Consider the following 12947-nt stretch of genomic DNA (forward strand, 5'->3'; position numbering starts at 1 on the left):
ATGAATCATGGGTTTGTAAGGGAGGCAACACCATCCTTTCTCCATCACACGTGCTGAAAATGGCAAAGACTTCACTACTTATTTTACTGCTTTAAAACTAAGAATGAAAAACAGAAAAAAAGAAAAAAAAAAACTCAAATCGGGGTTGTCAGTGTCACTTGTCAATATTGTACCAACCAAACTTCTGACACATTCAAAAGTCTCCTCTTGGCAGATATAGTTGAGTCTAATTTGGTCTGACTACGCATGTACTCTGTCATCCTGCTTGCAGAGGTGGCCAAAAACAAAAAAAAACTCAAAACTTTTTTTTTCAGTTTTTGTCCACACATTTCTGTCTAGAAAACACAAGATGGCATAATCAGATTGAATTAGAATCTTTACAGTTATCTGCTGAGAAAGGTGCACTTTTCCCATATACAGCGCAGGCAACAAGTGCTGCACTTGAGAGCCACACTGCTTATTATCCTTGAACTCAATCCACTCTAATTGTAGGCTTTTCACACAGTGGCTACTCGTTATTAACAACTAGTAAAAGAGAGTGACGTAAAGACAGAGGTAACACATTGCTCGGCGTGGAAAGCCTGTAGGCGATGACCCATCTCCCTCCATCACCTCACATGATTAAATGATTAGGATGTATGTGTTCTGTCACCTCACAGGCTCCTACTACCATCCTACTCTCAGTCCTTTTTGATTTCTGACGTGCAAACTTGACCTGCCCCTACTTGTGAAGTTGTTAACACTTCCTCTGCTCCCACTGCCTTTTTTTTTGTGGACTCTGTTTCTGACTCATGCTCGTCCCTTTTTCACTATCCATGCCCTCCCCCGCACTCTTCACCACAATATCTTATGGCTGAGTCCGAGGTCATAGATCAATCACTTCATCCCCTGGGCTGCATACGACTGCATGGCATTTTGCTCTATGGTCTGCCACGATACTTCACCTCTTTTGAGCTCACTCTTGCAACTTTAAAGTGTTTGAGTTGAATGCGTTTTGGCAGAGGGAGTGTTATTAAAATGTGTAGCCAACGGGCTGCACTGTGGGATAAACATTGAGACAAATGTGCACCATCGTTGCCTGCAAAGAAAGCCTGGGAATGGTATAGATGATAATATTGTGTACAGGAAAGCGCTGAAGAATATGTATCACAGTGCTTTGTTGTTTAGTGGTCTGCTCATCACCATATGTTATTACGCCGTTTTGTGAAACTGTCTTCACTTACAAACCTTTAAGATATTATCTAAAGTAAACTTTTCTGTATTAGAGGAAAATAAATCCCGGCTCCACCTTGTAAAAAACAACTGTACAATATTAATCAGCACATAATTATTATTAAAGCCATTTCTAACACTGCAGTCATTACACTTCCCTGTTTACATCCGCTAATCACATTCGGGCCCTGTCTGGTCTCAGGAATCATTACGAAAATGTGGAGTGCCAGCCTAAAATTTTGAGTCCATCAGCACTTTCCTCCCCCCAGCTGTAATGACAACTATTAAGCGAGGATGGATCCAGTCGAGGCTACGCCTCGTCATTACTCCGTCTCAATCTTTGTTCCATAAATATTGATAACAAGAGCCCGACGTCATGAGTTACTAGTACCTGCAGTTAAAAATAGAAGGCCGGCTGATGGCAGGTTATCTCTTACTGTCAGATCCCTGTTCGTCTCTACCTCTTTGTATCTACAGGAAGTTGAGCTGTGGGACAAAGAGCAGACAGAAAACAAATACTCTGATTACAAACTAAATCAAACTGCCTCACCATTTGTCTTCTCTGTGTATGCTTGAATGCACAAATGAATCAAAAAAGTCACACATATATATACAAGGTCTTGGACTGTTTAGATAAAACCAATTTCTCCTTTTTTTTTTAGTAAAAATGAAGCAGTCAGAATATTTAAATCCAATCACAGGGTTGACAATGTGCTCCACGCAGTACATCTGTCTTTCTGTCATAAAGCTTCATAATATTTCTGTGGAGTGTGGAATTAATTATCAGGCTCGGTCGGTGACTCAGAGCTCAGGTCTTCAGAAAGTAATGCAGCCCAGTAAATAATCACCCCTACTGCCACCATACTTCACACTGATGGCGAGCCCTGCGTTTGTGCTAATTTCGCTGTTCTATGTATAGAGTGATGGACAGTGTCAGGATGGATGATATTTGGGTTGCCCCCGGTGGCTTGGCAGGCTGAAATTGGACTGAATGCGCTGGCGTGATATTGAGGGTTTCTGTCTGGCTTTGCTGTATATGGTGTCATCCGTCTTCCCCCGACCATCTTTTACCAGTTTAACACCTGGTGACTATGTAAACTCTGTCTGTAGCGCCTGAGGGGAGAAATCTGGAGCTCTGGGTGTGACGTATAAATGCACTGATCTCTTAACTCTGAATGACCTGCGTTTTATCCTGAAGTGAAGGACACAACCCCTGCCTTTAGATTTATGACAGCCAACTTGTAGTAAAGAAAAAAAACACACAAGGAAGGTGAACGTACAAATTTGGAGTTGCTTAGAGTTGAATATCTTCGGCAGCAAGAGATGTGAACATAGAAATATTAGATCCAAACTTGTCTCAGATCAAACATCACCTCAGGACTGTGGCTTATTCATGGTTGAAATGAGTGCAAAGCAATTTAATTCTGTAGCACTGAGATGAGATTGTGTGCAAGTGTTTGTGTAAGCTCCAAAGTGTATGGAGTGGTGCGAATTTGAATAGATGTTTTGCATCTTGTTGCTTAGCCAAAGGCATTATTGGTTCCCAGCAGTGGTGACCTGAAACTTTGCATGCACGACAACACTGTGAATAGTAGCCCCTTTATGATCAGCCAAATATTGTGTATTAGAAGCACCAGACACTGACCTTCATTGCTGCACATATATATCACACTCGTCAACAGAGATGTTCACATTTCATGACAGTCTCTTCTTCCAGTTTTCAGATGAACCCTGAAAGGAAAAGAAGGAATGACAACTGTTTAAGTCTGTGTTCAACTGGAGTTGACAGTTAAGTTTACATTGGTCACTCTGGTCATCGACAGGGGATCCTATCTGCATGCCTCACAGTCTTAAGACATCCAAACGGTTGTTTCACACTGTGAAATAACAGAAAAGGCTGCCAAAGAGGCGGAAGATCAAGAATGGAGATATTCATACTTTGCAGATGTAAGAAATTCTTTCCACAGCAATGCTACATGCACACCCAGGAGGTAGGGGGTAGATAGTGAGTTCAGATATATTCATTAGGGTGACTCGGTTTGGCACCAGTTCACTGAGGCAGCACAGGTTGTTGACCTTGTATTAGATTTCTGAAATGGACATTGAAACTTTCTAAAGCTACTTTTAATCTGAAAAAGAAAACACAGACTTTTCAGGTATCCGGGACAGTTTAAGTTAAAGTAAACTAACTTAAAGCATATAGTTGAAAAAACTCTGCAACCCCTCCATAAAACTGGTACCAGCATTTACTGATAATACTTGGGCTTTAAAACAAAAACAGTTTTCAATGTTTTATGTAAAAGCCCCCTTTCCTGACCCCTGATTGAAAATGCCACTGTGATGATTATATTCTTTAATCTTTTATCTTAAGTACTTGTGGGAGCCCAGGAAGGGGCGGGCAAAAAGTTTTAGCTCCTGTACTGTGTTCATCTGAAGAGAAACACTCGCAGTCTAATATAGGAGACAGGGGTCCATACAGAAAGAGAGTAAGAATATGCTAACTGGAAGTTGAGGATTTAAATCCCTTGACTGATACAAGTTGTCTGGAGAAGAAACACTAAGCTTTTTTACTTAAGAGTGACATTCAGCAGCGCTGCTAAAGTCCCAACTGTTAAGTAACTGAAGTTTAAGACTGAGGGAGGTTACCGGGCAGCTCCCAGGTGTGCTGTGCAAAATGTGACTGATGATCTAAAAAAAAGGAAAACATCTATTTAGCATAATTGTGAAAAGTGCCACAATGATAAATGAGCCCAAATGGTAAAAACCACACGACGAATTGGTTCTAATGTTTACGAAAGCAAACATTCCTATCTTGCTGTGACTACAGCAGTTTAACGTTTAAGGATACTTGGAAAATGTCATTGTTAAATTTGTCCTCAAGAGTTTTTGAATCTTTAATTTCATCTTTAAAGCACAAAAACATCTTATCACAAATTTTTGTTTCTCTACATGTCAATGTCATAGACTCTGAACAGGAAATAGATGCGTCCATGAAGTTATTGATTGGTATTTGGAGTATGTACATGAACCTTCAAGTTGACATTATTATTGTCCACCTTTTCTTTTTTTGAAGAGCTTGATGTGGCTATAGATGACAGGGTGGAAAAGTTTTAAAAGTGACTCTGAACACAAATTACACCTTCATGCACCATGCTTTGTTGTCATTTTTACTCTAAATGGGAACTTAATTGAGAAAATGAGTGCAGAACTCATTCAGAAACTGACAATTGGTTGCTAGGCGCTGCCCTGTTGGCTATGGCTACCTTTTGCACCAGCTCTCTCTTCTTTGTCTGTTTCTTGTAATTTTTTCATCTCTTTTCGTAATCTTTGTATTTGAAGTGGGTCATTACTTTGTTTGGCTTATTTGTTGGTCATGGACACCCAACTTTTTGTGGCTTCAGTGATATTTTTACTACTTTTTCTCCTATGTTTGTCTGGAGATCCTACATGTAACCATGGCCACATTGCTTAGATGTGAACTCAGCTGTTAGCAGCCTGTAGCATGTCAATGCTATCTGGTGCAAGGCCTGATGTCTTCCCACAAGGTGAGAAGAAAGGAGGTGAGGATGATGGGCTGGTTCTCAGGTGTGAGCTAAGAAGTGACGGTATAGACCTGTCGTTCCATCCATCATTATTGGGAACGTAAGATCTATCTCCAATAAGATGGACAAGCTAGCCGTGCTAACCCAGCAACAGAGGGAATACCAGAGGGCAGAGTAGCATCATGCTATTCACAGACATGGCTAACAGAGCTAACATCAGACACCAATGCCATTTTTGAAGAACTTCCCCTGCTGTGAGCAGACAGGATACAGGAGACAGAGATGGAGCATGACTGAAGAAGCTCAGTCCGAGACCCTGTGGAGGTGGAGGCTGGCTGAACTGAACTTTTGTATGGACCTTTTTGCACTTTCTATACACTTTCTTACTTTTGTTTTCTTGATTGCTGCTGTGACTTTAAGTTTGTTGTACTTGTTACAATGACAATAAGGTTCAATTCAATTCAATTCAATTCAATTCTATTCAATTCTATTCTATTCTATTGTATTCTATTCTATTTGACCTGAAGTAAATGAAAAATCAACAACTTTAAAGTAAAGTTATTTTCTCAGCAAGCTGCAAACAGGTGGAGTTTTGAAACTACTGCTAGACCCTCTAAAACTTTATTTTTTTAACAGTCAGGAACTATTACTTCACTGGTGCATCTTCATGGAACCATTATTCAACAGTTACAAATACAAACAGAGTTTTGTGAACACGAGCAGTGTTCGTTATTGGATTTGTTGCCTATGTTTAAAGCCTTTTTGCAAAGATAAGCTAAGCTAAACAGCTATTGGTTCATAGTTACTGCACAGACATGAGAGTGGTATCAAGCTCAACCTGCTCTTGGAAGAGAAACAAAAACATCCTAATAACACAGACCTAGAAATGTCAAACTGTTTAAACTGCTCAGCAAAATGGAAGTTGCAAGATGTGATTGCAAAAGGACAAACTCTCCATGTGTAAACTGATGTGTTTATAAAAACACCAAGCCAGGGTAGAAATATATGACAATTTTTCCCTCGCAAGGTTCAAAGTTTTATATCACTTTGTGTTTAAATGAAAATATAAATACCAAGCTTGATAAAAAAAAGCTCTGTTATCTGAACTGTATGCCCTCAAATCCACATTAACCCTCCCTCAGCACAACAAAGTCAAACATGACTCCCTGTTACAGTTGACAGACAGATAGTCGGCACAAAGTTTAAAATAAAGGTCTTGAAGGGAATAAAAGCTTTGCAGTGAATGGTGAGGGAATTGTTAAGGATAATACAAAGGAGTGGGATTTCTCATGCATTTGTCTGCGAGGGATATCCCAGCCAAAGTTTCTCTATACATCAAAGCGCCGCCGCAAATAAAAGCACACTTGTCAGGGGCGAACAAACTGCCTCCTTTGTGCCTTCTACCAGCCAAATTCAGACACACAAAGCCTTTGGATGTACAACACTGCAAAGAAGACATACTATTCAGATGACATGCTTTGCTCTCTGGTGGTTTGCTGTGAGCTTTTGTCTGCCCTGACCAGGACAGATATATAATATCACTGGATCAAAATCCTTTCAGTCCCTTTTACTCCCTGTTAAAGACTCCCATTACACTCCCTCCCCCATACACTCCACTATTCTTTCTTTTCTTTAACAAAGTAAACTTGATGCAGCCAGATAACACTTGCAGCCCTCAGGCCTAATGCCCAAAAATGAGTCTCAGGTTCATTCAGGTTTTTCTCTTCTTCTTCTTTTTTTTTTCTGCAAAGAGCTTTGTACAAACTGTGGTCAGACAGACTGGACACGTTCCACTGTTGCCTCAGGAAATCTTTGTCTGTTTTGGTTTTCTTTGCCTCTTCACATCTGTCACTCGTATCTCTTACATTCCCATGAAATATGTCACTTTGACACTTGTGAAGCTTTCCATGCCAAGTAAAAAGCAACAACAAATACAAAGTAGTTTTAACGCCTGCATAAACACTCTGACGCGACTCATTGTTATACAATCTCATCCCAATTTGTAGTACTCAGGTCCAGAGCTCAGATTTTAGCTCTGGTTTTCAGGACATGTGCCTGGACTTGAACAGTAGTTCTGATGTCTTGGACTTACACTTGGCCATTACTGCATTGGATTCAGAAAACAGTGAAAACATATTGTTTAATAAGACTGAATCATTTTTGCCAGGTTGGTACCTGCATGCGTGTTTGCATGCCTTTCCGTTCAGCAAAAGTTCCCGCTAGGACGCCCTGAGGAAGACAGCACAGATCTACTCAGGTTATGAAGGTTCCTCCAACTTAGAATTGAAATCATCATTAGCTCCTTAGACTTGGACTTAAACTCAGGGGATTCAGGACTCGACTTCTGATTTGTTGACTTGACTACCATACTACCGGCCTCATACACTCACCTTTACTTTTTACCCTTATCTCATCACACACATGTAAAATAATAATGACCATACATTTTAGTGACACTTTTGCTTTATCAGTAATGTATGCTGTTGCAGGGTATGTTTTTTCAAGATCTGTAGCTACGGGACCAACTATATGTATCACAAGAGTTCTGCTTTTTGTCTGAGTCCATGAAAGTTACAGTAAGCCATGGTTGTTTACAGAAAAACAGTCTGTGTGGGGAGCACCAGGGCTGAAATGCAATTTGTCCAAATTCAATCCCTGAATTCATCTGTGGTAATCTGAGGATGATGTAACTATTATCTATGAACAGATATCTGCAGATAGGCGCAGCAAGCGTTCCCATTGTTGGCGTTATACTCAACATCAATTCCATTCATGCTCTTAAGGTTACTGGGTAGACTGTTAATGCTGGAGTCATAAATGAGCACGTTTTTCAAGGCTTAAAGCATTCTTTGGAATAAACAGTCCACTAGGAGAAAGTCAAAGGAATTTCTGACATTGACGATTCAGCTAACACCTGTTATTATGCACATTATGCCCAGCTAAAGCCCTTGTATCATTGAAATTGATGGTTTATAAACTTATTGAATAAATAAATAATTTCTCTCTCCATAGTGTGAGCATTCATAAAGAAATGGGCTTTTGAGACTAATAGCGCTTTTTGAACCTGGTTGTAAACATGTTTGATTCTGCTGTTGTCATCAGCACTGTAACATGGGAACTAACAGGGTTTCCGGGGGACTGTAGATTTCAACATTAGCTTCTTTTTTAAAATACACACGAGGATGCAAGCTCTGACAGCCGTGGCTTCTGGCTTCTGTGTGAGGTCTTGAAACTGTTGGGCCTGGAAAGTCAAATTGTCAAATTCATTCAAGCACTCAAGTTTAAAGTGCCGTTTGCACGACAACTTTTCATCTGAAAACACTAAAACTCAGCAAAAACTCAGCAAAAACTCAGCGAAAACTCAGCGAAAACTCAGCGAAAACGCAGCTAAAACGCAGCTAAAACGCAGTGAAAAAAATCTGCCTTTACACAGAAACGCAGAGGGACAGAATACGCTGTAATGAGCATGCCAGGCCTGCAGGTGGTGCTATAACTGTCTTGTCCAGAAGCAGCTTCGGGGAGATCTCTACCGAAGTAGAGTTGAGCCGATCACATGGTGTATTGGGGAATAATAAGTGCAAAACTGGAGTAACAGATGCACATTTTGTATGGAGACAGCAGATTGAGCAGCACAGGCACGGCACGGTAGTGTGTGATGATGAACAGGACAACAGTACTGTTGTCCTGTTGTATGCGCTTGCGGCGTCAGCGTTTCCACTGAAAACGCCAGCTTACTGTTTACACGGCAACGGTGTCAGCAGCGTTTCAGAAAAATCCCAGTCCGGAGACCGTTTTCAAAAGTTTGCGTTTTAGGTCGGCTGGAACACCATTTCTGTGTAAACGCGAGGCTAAAAAGCAACAAAACTTTTGTGTTTCACCCTAAAACCGTTGTCGTGTAAATGGCCCCTGATTCTCTCTTCTTATCAAAGGGTGTGCCACACTCTCAACATCAACCATTAGCTTTGAAAGTTGATGATTAGCTTTGAGAGAAAGTTTTCTAGCATCAGGAATTACATAATCAATTTCTTGTCCACTGAAGGTAATCAAGTATAACATCAGTGGTCAACCCCCTGGTGTCGATAAAGCCAAAGCAGAGGTGCATAAAACTGCAGTTCTTTGAGGATTCACTTGAGGCTGTCTGAAAAAGCAAAGGAGTCTCAATTCACAACCATATTAAAATGCCAACTTTAACAGAAAAAGCACGTTTATAGTCTGGTATAGAAAAATTACAATGAGTAAAAAAGTCTTTGGTCTGAATGGCTCACCTCTTCATTCCCACACACTGCACTGGGGCTGAATTCAGTTTACAAATTCTCTCCATGAATGCGTCATTCTCCCTGGGTACCCCGGCAGTGGTTAAATGTAAACTGCACTAATGAGTACAACACGAGTGTAACAACACTTGTGCTCTTGAATTTATTTATTAAATGAACACTGAACTTGAACAAGAAGTTAAATAAGTTTCCAAAGATGAAGTGGCACTTTGGAAATATTGCTCTGCTCTGCACCTCTTGTATTTACCTAAATGAATTATAAGTTTGATTAAAGGGAAATAATTGTTTAATTGACTGAAGATGGCTTCAAATTAATTGCTTTTATGTTGGTCGCTTGTTGTGTACTGCTTTAAATACTGGCTTGAAAAACTAAAACATTTTTTCTATTCCTTTAATGGAGGATGATTCACTGTACGCTATGTGGAAGATCATAGAAGATGCAATGCAGCTGCTTTTCTTATCTTGAGAGGGCGAATTGCTCTTAGCATGGCTGACATTCAGATGCAACGGAACCTTTCAAACAGACAAGACAAATCAAACCATTGACTGTACAATGTATGGATGAAGTGTGAATGACATCACCTGTTTGTTTCTGATACAGAGTTCTGAAGTTTGACTATCGGGGGCCATGTTGGATATGTTGTGTAATCAAGTCAGCCATGCCCTTACATAGGCTAAAGTTTAATAGGGCTGCAACCATGAATCGATAAAATTGATTAAAATCGATTAGTGAAAGCGTCAACAACATTTTTCCATGATCAATGCACTGTGCCTCATCATTTTTGTAATAGTTTGTCTTCAGTTTATTTGTCTTCTTCCTTTTTGTCAGATTATTTAACGGTTGGCAACTAGCTGAAGGTGCATTACCGCCACCTTCTTGACTTAAGTGTAGATTATCTGGGCTACAGGGCTCTATGTGTCACATGTAAACAGATCAGCGTGGTGTAGAAGAAGCTAAGCCGGCAGGTGAAGGAAACAAGTAAACAGGTGAGTAATGGCAGAGCCAGAGAAAGCCGTTCGTCCAAAAAAATCTCACAGTTTGGGAGTATTTCACGCTGAGTAAAAGCACACAGCATGTTAATTGACAAAAACAACATTGGGTGACACGGCAGTACAACTGCAATGATCCAGCACTTAAAGCGCAAACATGTTAGGCTCATCGATGATGAGCCGGGGAGCTCAACAGCGAGGTGGCTACAAAATCTCATATACACTCCTTTCATGTGTTGTATAATGCATGGTATGTCTTCTAGGACTCGTTTAGTCTTTTTATTAAATCGTCACCCAAGGATTTCATTAAACCAATGTTAGCATTAGCATTAGCTGCTACTGATAGCGGTACTGCAGAGGGGGTGTACTGTTTGACCTGCAGGTGAAAAGACTGAGGACATATTTTTATTTATTTGCCTTTTGGCCCACTGAGTTCTTAATGTGGTGACATGACAAAAATATTTTCAATAATTTTGCCCAAACTGTCGATTCCTGAAGTGACAATACATTCCTGTCATTTGTGATACTTGATCTGGTCACTTTAATCATGTTCAAATATGCTATTGCTTTGTGTATATCTTTGAGCAAACAATAGTCATCAGCTACAACAACAATGCATGTTTGGTTTTGCGAATTTTACTTTTATGCATTCTCATCCTTTTTTTCCCCCTGATTCATTGATTAATCGTCGATATAATCGTCAGCGTAATCAATTAAAAGGAAAAAAGTAGTGTGTTCCAAGGAAGAAATTAGCCCCATCTAAATGTATATTTCTGGTTTGAAAGTTAGGTGTAGCTCGGAGTCAGCGTTTTAAATGGTTACCACTATTGACTGGCTTCTTCTTCAGAACCACTGTGACAACATCCATGCTTATAGAGTTTGTGGAACCACTGAAATCCCCAAATCTCTTTTTTTTTTTTTTTTAACATATTTTTGTTTATTGAGTTTTTATGCACAAAAAGGTGATATGTTTACAGTACTCATAAATGATAATGTTAAAATTTCAATACTTTAATCCAATTCACTATTTCCAAATACTAACAATATTTAGCTGCCAGTTATGAATTCGACTGTCAATTCTCATGCTTTGGTTTTACAGAAGATTCCTGGCTCAGAAGAGCAAAAAAGAGACAAAATTTGAAATGAGCCTTATAACATTTAACATCCAATGTGAAAAAAATACAGTTTTCAATGTAAATTTTGAGTAGTCAATGTGCATTTCCTGCCATAACCAGCATTTATCCTTCATGTCAGTCTTCCATGCAATGACATGTTTTCCTCCAACTCTCATTTCAGAGGAAGGCCTGTTATTGATTGGCTGCAAATATTGTATAAAACCCAGATGACAGTAGACAGGAGTCCTTTGTAATTGCAACGTATGTGTGTGGTTAGGAAATAACGGTCTGATTTCAGTGGATTTTAATGACGTTATGTGCTATTTTTGCCTGCCTTTTTTTTTTTGAACATTTGAGAAAAACGTCAAGGCACACCTGAGCTCACTCAGAGGCACAATGGTGAGAACCACTGCTTCACTCAGCCTTAAGAGATTTCAGTGTTTGAATAAAGCAAATCTCTGAGTGAATGCAATGACTCATCACCAGGGTCATTTGCCTTTCACTGCAAATGAGTGTGGGTGTCTGACTAACTTGCAGTTATAAGCTGGATATTGTTTTTTAATCATTAAAGGGAGAGGGAGAGAGGCAGGGTTCGAGAGAGTCCTAGTTGATGTGTGAGTGTGTATCTGCTGCTACTCTGTGTGTGTCAGAAACAAAGACTAAGGACCGTGCATCAATGCATGTTATGTTATGTTATCATATGCAGGCTTTTTGGTCTGGAGGTGCAGCTTCCTGTCATCAGACGGTTAAGCCCTGTGTGTGGTAGCAGTAAAATATCCCTCTCTCCACATTTTTTTGAGGGAAGATTGAAAAAAATAAAAGTCAAGATGCAATGAGTGTGGTTGGTTTGTGCATTCTGCCTGATCTCTCAAAGTTCACACACTTAGAGGAATTTTCTTCATCCCTTCAAAATAATAATAATAAAATAATAATAATAATAATAATAAAAAATATATATATATATATATATATATATATATATATATATATATATATATATATATATATATATATATATATATGCAGGTTTTAAGAGTAACATGTCTAACATGCCTACACATTTCAACACTTGAGGTAGCATTATATGATTGATTGTTACACGCATAGAAGAAAAAGTGCAGCCACAAAAAGCTGAGAAGAATAGAAATTGCGGTAATTCCTTGTTTCAGAAGACGATAACACAGTTGAAAATTCCAAAACTACTTGCAGAGTGTATTCCAAAGAGGAAAAAAGTCCTCAAAGTTTAAGAAGTCCAATATAAGGTAGTGAAAAAGTCAGAAAACAGGCAGCAGCACCTGCTAGCATCAGTCCCAAAGAAATGACTGGGGCTGTAGAGCTAATCAGTGATCCAGAAAATTTAACAGACTCCCCAGAAAGCTCGGGGCAGAATGCAGTTTTTGACAGAAATCACCAAATTTATATCACTTAAAAACCAACTGGTTTTTAGGGTAGAAGACCAAGGATTTGTTTTGCAAGAGCATATTTATAAGAAACCCAATTTACTTTTTTGTTTGATAATATAATGATTAATTATTAATATAATAATATTATTACAATATATTATAATTATAATGTATTATAATATGAATATAAAATCATTTTTTTATAAGAACCCAAATATATTCACCATAATTATAAGAAGTGTGTTTAAACAGTTCATGCTAATGTGCAGAAAATTTTACATGACTGTAAAGACAGAATAAAAATTGAAGCTTCTTAGCTTTGCACTTACCAAAGATACATGAGACGATGATTGTAGAGCAGATGTTGAAGTTATAGCGTCTGACTCAAAATCAAAGGAGAGGGCATAGGTC

This window comes from Halichoeres trimaculatus, unplaced genomic scaffold (assembly GCF_033239565.1).
Source record: "Halichoeres trimaculatus isolate MK-OKI-2021-1 unplaced genomic scaffold, fHalTri1.1 fHalTri1_scaffold_3, whole genome shotgun sequence".
Lineage (NCBI taxonomy): Eukaryota > Metazoa > Chordata > Actinopteri > Labriformes > Labridae > Halichoeres > Halichoeres trimaculatus.